Consider the following 12,276-nt stretch of genomic DNA (forward strand, 5'->3'; position numbering starts at 1 on the left):
GTGCAACTTCTGCCTCTGAATTGGTGTTGAGTGCTCCTATAGTAGTTCAGTAAATGTACTGTAAATGGAGAACGTGAAATATTGGTAAAATAGTCATATGAAAGAGATTTCTGCCCCCATAAAAATACAATATTTTATGCAACAACTTCCTGTTTTCAAGCTCCAACAACACTCTCACTCACCAATTACCATTTAATTGACGTGAAACTTCCTAATTTTGACGTCATTGGATGATTTGCCATTACCCAGAAATCATTTCAAACCCTTGACCAATAAAAATGCTGACTGAGCTCAGCAATAGAAGTTTGTCTGACAGTAACGATAAAAAAAAAAAAAAAAACACTCCATAAGGCTTGGGCTCATGAATAAAAGCTCATTTTAAAGATTTTTTTTACAGCATTCCTGCTTTATTAGTCAGCACAGTGCAGTGAATTGTGGAAAAACAAAAACAACCTCTCAATGGTCGCGAACAGTTAAAAGATTCACAATGTGCCAAGTGTGTGACTGTTCAGGAAAAGCCTTAAATATATGTTTTTCAAAATCCTTATGTTGAGTTTAGGCCAATGAAACAATTAAAGTTGTAACTGAACTGCAGGGAAGCGCAACAATTTTGAAATATTTGCTGACATTACAAGAAATCGTGACGCTGAATACACACAGAAGCCACCGGGATAAAACGTTCATTCAAGTAAATTGTTGAGGACTTTTGACTGCAGCTGACACGTGTGAATAAACAGGATAGTTTACTGAAAAGAAGACAAAGAGTTTAGCCGGAGATCTGTTGAGACACGCTCAGCACACCTGACCAAAACCAGTCGACGGACCAGTCGAACTGCGTTGAAACCAGTAAGGGAGTGGGGGCAGCTTTCTTCTTTTCAGAGAGGTCTGATACAAAAAGTCCCTTTATGTATTACAATAAAACGTTTTTTTTTTTTTTTTTTTTTTAAAGACTGTGTCTGTCTTCACTCCCACTTACAAAACTAAAGACATATTTTCACCGCAGCTGTCATGGAACAATGGGAAAGTTTCCTTCCAAAAAAAATCTGATCTCCACCATTCGCAAAATAAATCACTCCTACTCTTGAATCGATTATGTTTCTCATTAATACAAAGCACATTTTAGAGTTTTTAAATGAGGTGTCTAATTGTAAGTACAGATGTTTTGAAAGGAGAAAAGAACCTGTTTTTAACATACGTTGTATATTATACAGCATACTGACTCCCATAGGACGATTGATGCGACTATTGTGTCCGTACGTGCAATATAATATGAAGATACAACCTGGAAATAGTTAGCTTAGCGTGGCATTAAGTTTTTTTTCAGGTTGCCCATCCCCCGTTCCTCCCCAACACTAAAAAGTGATAACTCAAGAATGCGCAAACGTTCTCTTGGTCCCAAAAATGACCTGATTCGATTTTGCCGGTCAAAGGTCAAGGTCACCGTGACCTCGTATCAACCCGATTGTTGTGAACACTTCTTAAAATTTGGCACAAAGGCACACTTGGTCCCAATGACTGGGCTGACCAGATGTTGGGATCAAAAGGTCAAGGTCACTGTGACCTTACATCCGTCCCATTCATCAGTTGATTAATTTCTTGCATTTCTGCATTTAACTACTGTATTTTATTTCTTAAACTGCGCTGTAACTTTTATCCGATTTTTAGCTTGTTTAATGTTTTAATGACTGTTTTTAATGTTTTAATCACTGTTCTTAATTGTTTTTAAATGTCCTTTTCCTTATGTTTTGATGCTTTTAATGGTTTTATGTTCTTCAAATCTTTAAATTTGGCACGAACGTAAATTTTTTAACTCAAGTGCAAATTAAAAGTTTAAAGAGGAAATCATTTTTTTTTTTTAAAAGGTGACAAACTCCAACTTTCCAAACCATCCACACTAGTTATTCAAAAGATAAAACAGAAGCTCTGCATAGATTCACTGAGCTTTCCGTTGGCCGAACCTGCTCCATCTCATCCAGAAATGTCTTCTGGAAAGAATTTAACATGTCACTGTGCTGCAGTTAATCAGCCTCAGTATCGTACTTCCATCTGTTTCTCTGGATTATTTCCCTCGGTTGACGCTTCATATCGTTTGTTAGCAAATGAGCAGCTTTATGGTGCTTTCTTTTGTCAGAGTGGGCAAATAAACTGATCGTATCCTGTTTAAAAAAAATAAATAAATAAAAATTTAAAGGCTGACAAGCTCTCATGTGGAGCAGCGGGATTGATTTTCATCCTGCGGTGGATTTTTCTTTCAGTTCATCATTTCTCCAGAGGGTTTGTGGACCTGGAGGTCACAGAGCGTGGGGGCAAGATAAGCTTTCAGATGTGTCCAGACAAAAAAAAAAGTGCTGCTTGGGATGATGTCATGTGACTAATTAGAAGCAGCATAGAGGTTGTGTGTTTAAGGATGATAAGTGGAGGTGTAGCGATCTGGGAATAGAGCAGGTTTGTTGACAGGATGAGCTTGTTGTTGTAAATTACTGAAGCTGCACACGCACACCTTAAATTATAGCAAATGCAGCACACCTCTTAGAAAATGATGAGTCATCCCTCACTGACTGCAGACACACACACACACACACACACACACACACACACACACACACACACACAAGCACGTACACACAGAAAATGCAGAACAATTTGTTGGTTTATTTATTTGGTGAAAAATAGTCACGGCACAAATCTTTCACAGTTAAAGCCAAAGTTTGTGGTTTCCCAACTTTAGAGCCCGTTATTTTGAAACTACAAACTTTTGTGCACCAACATAGTTGGACCAACATAACTTTTACACTTTGTTGAGACAAGTCTGTCTCTGCACCCATATGGCAAAAAAATATTAGGATCTGCCCAGATTTTCAATGGTTCATGTCCCAAAACCTTCGACCTTGGTGACTATAGAAACTGTATGCACTGTATTCATGTGCTGTGTTACTAATATGATTCAGTCATGTAAAACTACTAAATGTAGTACCCTTAATTAGAGAACAAAGGCTCCTTCACACCTGGCAAACACACTCAGACAACAATGAGCCATCATTTTTTAAAGTTGCATCTACATATCTTCTTTAATTACTTTTTATTTAGCAAAAAAAAAAAAATTGTGAATTACAGCCAACATCTGTTAAATAGTGAGACAAACACACAATCAGCTGCTTCAGATACATTCAAAAGTTACTCAGTCGTCAGCCGGTGCATCCTTCATTGAGCCTGCTCCCTCTACTGTCCCTCCTTTCAACAGCCGTTACACACTTTATTGAAGAATTCCTCCTCAAACACAACAGCATCAGAGTGACACTAAAACCGTGACGACGACAATACCAAACATCTGCACGCCTCTTTTTGACCGCAAAGACAAACACCGTTTAATCCCATAGTGGTAAAGAGTCATTTCCAAAGTGCCGGCATCCTCGCGGCTAATGGTGCCGTTGTTGAGAAGTCCGAACCAATTAGTACGAAACTGGTAAATGTGGAAGAGCTTCGGCGAACAACACAGAAAGCCCCGCCCACTTTCTTATTGTTAAGTGTCTCTCACGCACACTTTCCCCACGACGACCAGCCCTAGCGTTTAATTCGAGCACAATTGAACCGGTGACCTCCAGCTGAGCTGACCCATGTAGACTGCCCCCCCGCTACCACACACACACACACACACACACACACACACACACACACACACACACACACACACACACACACACACACACACACACACACACACACACACACACACACACACACACAGCTAAAATACTAATTGGACTTGACAAACCACGAACTCGGGGCACTTTGAACTTCACCAACACTGAGAAACTAACAAAAAGATGTTGGAAGAGAGAGGAAAGAAAACATATGAGATGTAGAGGAGAATAAGGGGCAGATAAAGAAAGGGTGAGGAGGAGGAAGGGGGGGAGGGACAGGGGTGAGAGGGGTGGGTGGGGGTGAGGGAGAGCACCAGATTCTGACCCGGCTTGTTGTGTTGATGTTTTCTCTGGCAGCTCTGTCGGTTGGAGCTGCACTCACCGAGGGAGTTCATGAGAAACCGACGCTCCGGCTCTGAGAGCCAAAAACCTTCCTTCCGAAAAGGAAGGAGAGCGAAATGATGGGAGAGGACGAGAAGAAAAAGAGGAAGAAAGAAGGAGACGAGGCGGGACAGAGTCGAAAAAAAGTAGAGGAGAAGGAACATTGGAAGATGAGGCTGTGATGATATCTGATGTTCGGAAATAATTTAAACAAGACTTCAGACAAGGAAAAGGGAAATCTTGACAACAGTTCAGTAGAATAAAATGAAAGGAGACTCACTGCCAGTACCAACTTGGCTTGACTGTACATGCTTTTTTAGGGAGTTTTCCATCGGGCATTAGGTGTGGATATCGGACTGATCTACGCCCTCGACCATGAGTTTCCCAAGAAGCTTCCGATTCTGGGTTTGCTTATATATTTTGGACAAATTTGAAGTGTTCAAGAAGACCTTTGGTGTCTGCTGAATAAAGAGAGTCCTTTTGCAACCTTTGTTAAATACAAACTAATTGACAAGATCAACTCCTGGAGTATTTATTTTTTTTTTTAAAGTAAAGCTAACCTTTTCTGAATACCCAATGTTTAATTAGTCCTATTGATTTATTATTGATATTAAATTAAGAGTTTCTATTACTCCCTTTTTTTTAAGTAATCAGTTTTGTATGGACAAATATTAAGTAGACTTTACCTAATTTCTTTTAGTGTGTCAAACAGTCTGATTTACCCAAACAAACTAAGTGCAAATAACCGATTGGTTCATGATACGTGACGTCCTGCACAAAACCCGCCTTTGTTAATTAGCCAAAACCACAGCAGATGCTTTTTATTTTTTATTCATTGAATAAATAACAGTTCAAAACAAAATCGAGGAAAGTACCTGGTACCAAAGGCAAGTAAAGTTGAGTAGAATAAAGCTGGTACTTGGCAGTGGAAAAAGGTGAATACCCTCGTATCCAAAAACAGACTAAATCTGAAACTGAAAGAAAATTAATTTGAATCAATTTCAACAGATGAACGTCAGTCTAAATGCTCCAAATGGGGGAAAAAAAAAAAGAACAAAATCTTCCGTTGGCATCTATCACGAACGCTGAAAAGATGCCAGTCGGTGCAGTGAATGTAAACATGTTGTCAGATTATGCCGAACAGCAGAGAATTAAATTTCCTGAGAGAGTACAAGGACGTCGTGACAGACTGGAAGAGATCGGGAAAGATATTTTTTTTTTTTTAAAAAGAGAAGAAAAGACCATAAAAACAAAGAAGTGTAAAGAAAATCACACAATGGAAATACAAACTGCTGGAACACAAACATATGAGCGTTACGCTGCTTTTAGGATGAACCGTTGACCGCTGTTGTGTTTTTTGCGATGCTCAGCACTTCTTTTGTAATTTGGCAATATAAATAATAGGTGATGGTGAGACGATGACGACTTTGTGATGTATCGCTACCTGAGTAGCTAATATTGAAGAAACCAGTTCAGGACGAGTCATTTTTTTGGGATCAGAGATGGTATTATTTATGAAGAAAGTGGGAAGTATAATCACTTTATGGATAATAAAGAACTAATAATAACCCTAATAATTTACTGACATGACATTTCCCTGTATAGCTACTGAGAGTCTAAAGGATTAGGAGTTATTAACGATGCACTTACGGACGTTGAAGCAACTATTCTTCTTCTCCCCGTGTTATTTAATGGGCGGCAGCTTTTAGGCGCATTACCGCCACCTTCTGACGGGAGTAACGCATTTCAACGACTATTCCAAAGTCTTCCAAATCGTGCCCCCATCCTTAAATTACTAAATGTCACCTTACGGAAAATGGTCTACGATATTACGAGCGCTACACGAAAAGATGAAAAAACTTAAAAACAGTCTTGTGCAGCACGGCGGCTCAAAATCCCCAAAAAGTCGTAACAACACAACAGAAAGAAGAGTAGAAGTGAGCGAATGAATCGCTGAGAGATGCTGCGACCGCAAACTGAACCGAAGTTCAGCCAAAGTTCCTACAAGCAGAATCGTGTTGCAGCTGGGTTTTTTCTTTTCTTGTAGAGATGAAACTTAAGATCAGAAAATAAACCGAAACAACACTGCAAAGAGGGGGAGGGGGGAGGAGGAGGGCGGCGGTGCGGGGGAGGCTCGTGTTCTTCAGCAATAACAGTGGATGAGGACAGATATGATAGTAGTGCAGCTCAGACCAACGACATCCGGTTAATCTCTGAGCCATTAAAAACCTGGAGAACCAGCATCCCTGCCCTGCTCATGGGTCCGTCGTTAAGGGAGAAACTTTTCATCCACTAAACCGGGCGGAAACCGAGGAAACTCACCTGTCCAGAAGATTTAAACACTTTCTTTGCTCCTAAATATCCCAGCAACAACTTCCAACGAGTCGAGTTTGGAGTTTTTGAGCCAGAACAAGCAAAACAAAGCTTTCTTACTCTCAAGAAAAGAAGCCACAAATAGCTTGTGTCAAAAGACACAACTTGTCTTTTTTTTTATGACCATTAATAAGTTTTTGCTCTCCTGAACAGACCCTTAAGTCAAATCTCAACAATGTTTGCAAGTTGCATACAAAATTGGAAGGAAATGTTCTGAGCAAATGAACCAGCAAACATTCAACACAAGTTCAAAAGACAACATTTTTCCCAAAGCAAAGGCTTTGGAGTTAAAGCTTTTGAAGCACTAGATATTATCGATGCATCTCAGCATGACTCATTGCAACCATTAAAAACAGATAAAAAAAAAAAAACAACCAAAAAAAAAACCTACCTGACGGGATGAAGAGCTGCTTATTTCCACTCCAGGTCCACCGCAACAAACTGCCTCCGCGGACAAGTCATATCCAACACAGCTCTACGTGTATATATGTGTGTGTTGGGTGTGTGTGTGTTGTGTGTGTGTGTGTGTGTGTGTGTGTGTGTGTGTGTGTGTCAGTGGGTTTGGCAGCTGCCTGCTCCGTCCTGATAGTCTTCTCAGCAGCAGCAGTTCAAGAGGGTTTCACAACAATGTCAGAAAAGAGCTGAGAACCACGGCGGTGACTTCAGCTCTCTCCTCTCTCTCGTCCTTCTTCTTCCTCTCTCAGGTCTCCTCACTCCTCCTCAGAGCTCCTCTCTCTCTCTCTCTCTCTCTCTCTCTCTCTCTCTCTCTCCTCCTTCTCCCCCTTTCTGTCACACATTTTTATTTTCCAGCTCTGCTCTCTCTCTCTCTCTCTCTCTCTCCCCTTCAGCTCCGTCTCCACTCCCTTTTTTTCTAGCTTTTTTTTCTCTCCTCCTCTTTCAGCTCCTTTTTCCTTTTGTCGACCTCAATTAACGTCCTTCAGCCTTTTCTTTCTTTCTTCCTTCTCCTCATCATCGCTTTTCTTTTTTGTTGTTGTTGTTGTTGTTTTCTTGTCTTGATCTTCATTTTAGCTCCTTCTTTGTCCGTCTCAGCTATTTTCTCACATTCAGCACTTTAAGCACTTGTCAAGCTGCATTCATCTCTTTATGCAGCTCCTCATTCGCCTCTTTCCTTCTTTTTCTCCTCTGCCCATCTTTCTCAATCAGTTTTTTTTTTTTTAAAGATTCATTGCTTCTTTCTGTCATCTCTGATCTGTCTTTGTCTCTTCTTATCTTATTCTCTCATTCTCCACCAAAATCCTTTTTTTTTTTTTTTTTAAACTTGAAATCCCTTTATTTATTTCTGCTCTCCCTTTGGGGGGGGTATACTCCTTTCTCTCCTCTGCTTCCTATTTATCCTCTAATCCTCATAAACTCCTCTTTCATCTTCACCGTCCACTCCTTTTCCATCCCTTCCTTCCTTTTTGCTTACTACTTAAATTAAAGTTGTAAATGATTCAGAAGTCCTCCTCTTCCTCCTTCCCTTCCCTTCCTTTTCTTTTTTTTTCTTCCCCTTCCCCCAACTCACACTTGGCGAGACTCATGTTTGGCTTTAAAACTATAGAGCTTGGCTCCGGCACCGACCACATGCATCAGTAACACTGCTGCTTTATGACCTGATGGATGGCCGTGCGTTAGTAAAACATAAACATTGCATGCTGAAGGGAGACTCATCAAATCTGTACGTTTTGGATCGAAACGTTGTGAGATCTCTCTTAGCCAATTATCTTTTCCAGAGAATAAAAGAGAGGAAAGAGAATCCAAAAATATTGTACTTTATAGTTTTGGGAAAGGTTTGTTATAAGGTAATAACAAAATACAATTTCTTTTCTGCCAAGCGCTTTTTTGAATTGGTGCTCCATCATATTTTGCAAATACAAACAAATCTTAAAAGCATCATTTGACCATAATTAAGAAATAAGTCACTGCTTTTAAGATGCGTCCAAATCCACTTTTGCTAGTTTAACCGCAGATAATCTGAGCTCAAACTAAGACTCACGGTTCAAAGGGGATTGTACAGAGTCTCTTAAATTAATCACAGGCGTGTTTTGGATTAAATAAACCGGTCGGGGTGTCGTGTCCCTTTAAGAGCCAGGTGTGCTAGCGTCTTAGGTAGGTAGGTAGATAGGTAGTTACTTTATTAATCCCCAAGGGGAAATTTTTTCTTTTTTTTTAGTAGATTCGCCATAACATAATGCCGAATTTGCAAAGTAGTACGAAAGAAATCTTCTCTTTAGAGGAAACAGATATGCAGGTTAATGTACACGATAATAATCCTTCATTTTGTAATGTTTTTTTTTTTTTCACACTATTGCATGTTTGTGGCGTAGGACCCATTTATGTCGGCGGGTACGACTTATCTTGATAATTAATCAGGTTAATTAGTTAATTAAATGGAATCGAGTGCCATTATGACCACATAACAATAACGAAGAATAGATGACATTCGCTACATTAGGAGGACAACAAGGTGCAGTTAAGCCCGGTTGCCTTGGAGATCTCTTTACTGTCACTCTCTGTTTTTGTTATTGAGGTTTTTTTTGTTTTGTTATTCCCACATTAAACATCAAAAAATGTGCAGCTCATGAACGTAACCATGCTAAAAAGCCGTCAGGTGAAATTCTGCAGATCCGCCAGCTGACTCAAAGCTCTGATGGACGTCGACATCAGCGAAAGTTTGGTTTTAGTTGTTTTTTTTTGTAGCTGCTTCAGTAAACAGTTTTCCGCCGCTCTTAGTTGCAACTTTTATTTTGAAAAGAATCTTGTGCAGCTGAATTACAATTAAAGAAAAAACAATAATACCGTAAAAGTGCCATTCAAAATAAGGCCCAGATTTAATGGGCGGAAACAAAATCCCAACAATAAACAGAATCACATGAATTTACCAACATGATTTGCGATTAATGAGCAATAACAAACAAAGATATGTTTATAAGGCGGTAGCTGATATTTCTCACGTTGTTCTGTAATATTTTGGACAGAATAGAAGTTTTTGGCCATCAGCTGTCAGTATTTTGATATGTACTGTATATGAATGATCTGTTGATAGAGATGCACACGCCCACTAACACACCCATGAACGTTTTAAAATGCAGACGTATTTCTGCACACACACACACACACACACACACACACACACACACACACACACACACACACACACACACACACACACACACACACACACACACACACACACATACATACATACATACATATATACATATATATAGTATAAACAAATGCACATACCACACACCCACACCCACACACATCATGAACTGGCTGTTAAACTCTGAAATATACACTGATATGTACTTCAGCTGGCTCACACACACACACACACACGCACGCACGCACGCACGCACGCACACACACACACACACACACACACACACACACACACACACACACACACACACACACACACACACACACACACACACACACACACACACACAAACATATGGCAGGGAGAGATAAGCAGGGGGAGACGAATGCATCCTGTGTATGTGAAGGCCTCTCCACTCCCTCATCGCACACTCGCTGTAACAGCTGACGTGTGTGTGTGTGTGTGTGTGTGTGTGTGTGTGTGTGTGTGTGTGTGTGTGTGTGTGCTGTTTGTTCTATCTCTGTAAGGACCCCCACTGAGTTTACTCAAGGACAGTGTTGGGATAATACAGACTGTTCTAACCTCACTTGTGTAAAGGAATCAGAGCTAAAAACTAGAAAAAGGTTTTAGGTTAACTTTAGGGATGGGAATAACTTCTTTTATAGGGCTTTTATTTTGAAAATCTGTAAAATGCAGACATTCTTTGAAGACTTTTCCCTACAGGTTTCTTTACCGATATGCGGCTCATATTTAACCTCACATCCTAAATGCACTAATGACACCAAAATCACTTCATGCCTGACTCCAGATCAACTCTTTGATGAGTCTTTGAACGTTGACACCGTTTGTCTCCTAAAAAGACGACTTCCGAACAAGCTGACCCAAAAAAAACAAAAAAAAAAACACAAACAGCAGGCGCCATTCCAGAAGTGGAAGTACATTTTAATTAATTAATGGGTATAAACCAAGAGTCAATCATGTTAAAAAGAGGGCACTTCTACTCTGACACGTTCTCATCACAGACATGAAACCGAAAAATTACAATATGCTAGATAGGTTACAGTCACTTCATGAAGATGGAAATGCAGCTATAGTTGCTAGTGAACTCTGTTTTCTACGTTTTGCTGCATGTTCTTTATAAACACCTTACGTCCTCTCTTCAACTATTGTTACAGCATCCCTGGAAAATCTCGAGTGCCAACATCCAGCTGTCGTTGAGGGACATCTGATCATGAGGGAAAATCTCTCGAAGAGTACGTGGAGGAAAAGGTGACCACGCTTTTGACTGTCTGCAAAGGTAAAACGCCACATCACAGCTTTACTGTTACAAAACCCTTCGGATTTGGCCTCAGCTCTTTTCCTCACCTTGCAGTCTTTCATGCAGGTCATCAAGGAATGAAAATAAGAGCTCATTGTTGTACAGCGCAATAATTACGTTCATTTTTCAAAATATTATTTTTAGATGCAGCAGAATAGCGAGTGCAGTCAAGTTTACATGAGTATTTTATTTGTAAGTAAACCTGTGCAAAAAAAAAGTTTGATTTAGTTTGACGAAGAAAACATGTTAGTATTGAATACATTTGGTCAAAACATGGAAAAATTATCTTCAGATTTGTCCAAATTGGCAACTGTGTGAAGAATTTTGAGAAAGCAAATCGAAAAATGTGTGTTGCCAATAAAAAAAAACCAACTAAATGCCAAATATTAAAGAGTAAAATTATCCCTGAAACATAGAACCAAACCTCAAACCCTACATTACGACTCTGAAGAAACAACCCTAAGAGCTGCAAAATAGAAAAGTTAATCATGTGATTAACCTGCTGACCAGATATTGTTTTTTCTTGCTTGTGAAGTGCGTATTTGTATTGTTTTTATATATTTAGCCTCTTGAACTGTGCTGAAGTGAACACAGAGATGTCCTCTACCATTGGAGCAGGATGCCCTCTGCTGTTAATATGATGCTATAAGTGAAGTTCATTTTTCCCCTTAAACACTTTAAGTGTTCCAGTTTTTCCAACTTTGGTTTGTCTGTCTGCACAGTAGGACTTTTCTCTCCTGTTACCCTCTAAACAGTGAAATAAAATGTAAGAAAAACAAAAACAGGGGATGTATTCACAAACATTTCAAGAATCCTCTCAGAGAAATTCATAACTTAAAGCCTTTAAAAAAAAAATCGTATCAAGGAGTCTGAGCTTCGGGAACTTCTCAGAGAAACTCGAAGCAAAAAAAAAAAAAAAACTTTTTACTAAGTGAGAAGGTGTGGTGTGACCCTGTTGCTAGGCATGAAGCATCCTTTTAAAAGATGTGATTGTTTGATTAAAATTTTTAAAAAAAACAGATGCACTCTTTATGACACAGAACGGACAGCGACATCAAACCCACTGAGTCCCAAAACGAGGCAGCGAAAGCTCTGTTTTTGTTTGTGGCAGGTTGCGTCAGTGTGTCGTCACTGCTGCACTGTTGCATTTTTCATTTTCAATTTAAGAGCATGTGATCGCGTTTCATTTCTGGCGTTATTGTGTCGGTGCGGCGAGTTTGAGACGTGAGCACGTGTCCAGTGAGATCGACCACAAACATCAGCGTTTAAGGATTATTATACACCTCCCAAATCACAGGTTTCCCCTTCAGGAGCTCTCTCAAGGGCGAAAGATGTTTTGTGATCTACACTTTAAGTGGAAATTCTTAGAAAACGTCATAATTCTTCTTGGAAATTTCTTTTTTTTTTTGTTTTTTTTGTTATTAGAATCAACTGTTTGTACAGAGAAGCTTTAT

General features: G+C 39.6%; 1 protein-coding gene across 2 annotated transcripts in view; it reads right to left on the reverse strand.

The window, feature by feature from the left end:
- Positions 1-7,141, reverse strand: part of ripor3 (RIPOR family member 3) — a 45,208-nt gene extending 38,067 nt beyond the window's left edge. The window contains exon 1 of one of the 2 annotated variants that reach the window (XM_069715334.1): positions 6,787-7,141. The gene's annotated coding sequence lies outside the window, so the exon portion shown is untranslated. Of the gene's footprint in view, positions 1-4,897; positions 5,626-6,786 lie in introns of those variants that run through there. The other variant, XM_069715335.1, reaches the window with a different exon arrangement.
- Between the last annotated feature and the right edge of the window lie 5,135 nt (positions 7,142-12,276).

Source organism: Brachyistius frenatus, unplaced genomic scaffold (assembly GCF_029030835.1).
Source record: "Brachyistius frenatus isolate BFR_SWC_R1_liver_20210118 unplaced genomic scaffold, ASM2903083v1 Contig_141, whole genome shotgun sequence".
NCBI lineage: Eukaryota > Metazoa > Chordata > Actinopteri > Embiotocidae > Brachyistius > Brachyistius frenatus.